This window comes from Eimeria maxima, genomic scaffold, assembly GCF_000499605.1.
Source record: "Eimeria maxima Weybridge genomic scaffold, Emw_scaff513, whole genome shotgun sequence".
Lineage (NCBI taxonomy): Eukaryota > Apicomplexa > Conoidasida > Eucoccidiorida > Eimeriidae > Eimeria > Eimeria maxima.
In genome coordinates, this window is record NW_013563880.1 from 8,673 (window position 1) to 11,210 (window position 2,538).

A 2,538-nucleotide genomic window follows, 5' to 3' on the forward strand; every position below is an offset into this window, starting at 1 on the left:
CAGCAGCAGCACCAGCAGCAGCAGCAGCAGCAGCAGCAGCAGCAGCAGCAGCAGCTCAACCCGCCCGCCCTCCCCGCAACTACCACCTACTGCAGCAGCAACTTTTAACAACTTTAGAAGCAGCAGCAACTGCAGCAACTGCAGCAACTGCAGCAGCAACTGCAGCAGGATTCCCTGCCTGTCGTTCTATTTGCTGCTGTTCGAGCAGCAGCAGCAGCAGCAACAGCAGCAGCAGCAGCAGCAGACCCCTCATGTCTCGCACGGGTACCGGTCTCTTGTATCTTCTAAATAAATTAGCAGCAGCAGCAGCAGCAACAGCAGCAGCAACAGCAACAGCAGCAACACTTAATAATAATATAAGCAGCAAAACAATTCCTTTATTAATTATACATCTAACTGTCTCCTTTTCTTGTGTCTCCTTATTGCTGCTGTCTATAGTAGTAACTTATTCATTAGTCTCCTTGCTTCTGCTGCTGCTGCTGCTGCTGCTGCACTATCTGCTGCTGTAGTTGCTACAATTGCTGCTGCTGCTGCTGCTGCAGCAAGAAGAATGTCTTGCATGCAAGGCAGCATAAGAAGACAGCCCCGTTGCTGCAGTGTATAGGGAGACACTTCTTATTAGTCCTTACCTGTCTCCTTATTAATAAGGAGACACTTATTAATTAATAATAAATAAATAAGTAAATAAATAAATAAATAAATTAATTAATTAATTAATAAGCGTCTCCTTTTTTTTATTATTATTATTAATAAGAATAAGGAGACACAAGGAAGGAAGAGACACAACAAGAAAGGAGACAGTTATTAGTCCCTTTTTTTATTTATTATTATTTATTTATTATTTATTAATTAAACAATAAAACAAGGAAAAAAGGAGGAAAAAAAGCAAGCAACAACTGTCTCCTTTGCTGCTGCTGCTGCTGCTGCTTTTGCTGCTGCTGCTGCTGCTATAATATATATATAAATACTTCTATAGACAGACAGCAGCAGCAAGCAGCAGCTGCATGCACTAATTAATTTAATTAATTAATTAATTATAATTAATTAACTATAATTAATTAATTATAATTAATTATAATTAATTAATTAATTAATAATTATAATTATATTAATTATTATATATTTGCTGCTGTCTCCTCTTGCTGGTGTCTCCTTAGCAGCAAGGTGTCTCCTGTCTCCTTTTCTTTCTTTTTTTCTTTCTTTTTTTTTTCTTAATAACAATAAAAAGGAAGAAAAGTAAATAATAATTAATTTATATTGTCTCCTTTTCCTCTTTTCTTCTCCTTAATAAGAAGAAAGAGAGGGGACAGGAAAAAGGAAAAAGGAGACAAGAGGAAGGAGACAGGAGACAGGAGACAATAGGGGTACGTAGATCTATTCAATTGTCTCTCCTGCATGCATGCGTGCATGCATTTACATACTGCATGCATGCATGCATGCATGCATGCATGCGTGCATGCGAATGAATGCACAGCCCCAATATAAATAAAAGTGTCTCCTTTTTCTGTACAGGAGGAGGAGACACTGTATTTATTATTTATGTATATATTTATTTTTATTGGGGTGTATACGCAACTATTTATTATTTATTATTTTATGTCTTTACTAATATAAATAAAAGTAAATAAATAAATAAATAAATAAATAAATAAATAGTTTAGTGTTTTTTATTTGTATTTATTTGCTGCTGCTGCTGCAGCAAAAGAAAATAAACTGCAAAAAGAAGGGAAATAAAATACCCATTAAACGCATGCAGCAGCAGCAGCAGCAACAACAAGAGCAGCAGCGGCAGCAGCAGCAGCAAGAGGTGCTGCAGTTGCTGCTGCTGCTGCTGCTGCTGCTGCTGCTGCTGCTAGCACAGACGCTCCGATTAATTACGATGTCTTCACCTGCTGCAACGACCGTCCTGCTGCTGCTGCTGCTGCTGTTGCTGCTGCTGTTGCTGTTGCTGTTGCTGCTGTTGCTGCTGCTGCTGTTGCTGTAGCTTGCTCTATGAACAATTCTCCCTACCTCCGGCACCAAGTGGTGCAACTGTTGCTGCTACTGTTGCTACTAGTGCTGCATCTGCTGCTGCTCCTGCTGCTACAACACCACCTCCTGCTGCTACTGCTGCTGCTGCTGGTGCTGCTGCTGCTGCAGCAACAGCAGCAGCAAGAGAATATTAACAGGAACAAGAAAGTCTTCCTGTATTTGTTTGTTGCTGCTGATCTGTTATACGTAGATGATTATTACTATCTATTGGTCTTGTGTTTGTTAATAAACTAGGGGTATTTAATATCTATATAGATATACACACATAAACCCTAAACCCTAAACCCTAAACCCTCATAAACCCTAAACCCTCATAAACCCTAAACCCTAAACCCTAAACCCTAATAAATGTAAACCCTAAAATGTAAACCCGAAGCACTTGTCCTTACATAGCAGACACGAAAAGACAGAAAAAGACAAAAGGAGACACAAAAGCAGACAAAAAAGGAGACAAAAAAAGAGACAAAAAAGGAGACAAAAAAGGAGACAAAAAAGGAGACAAAAAAG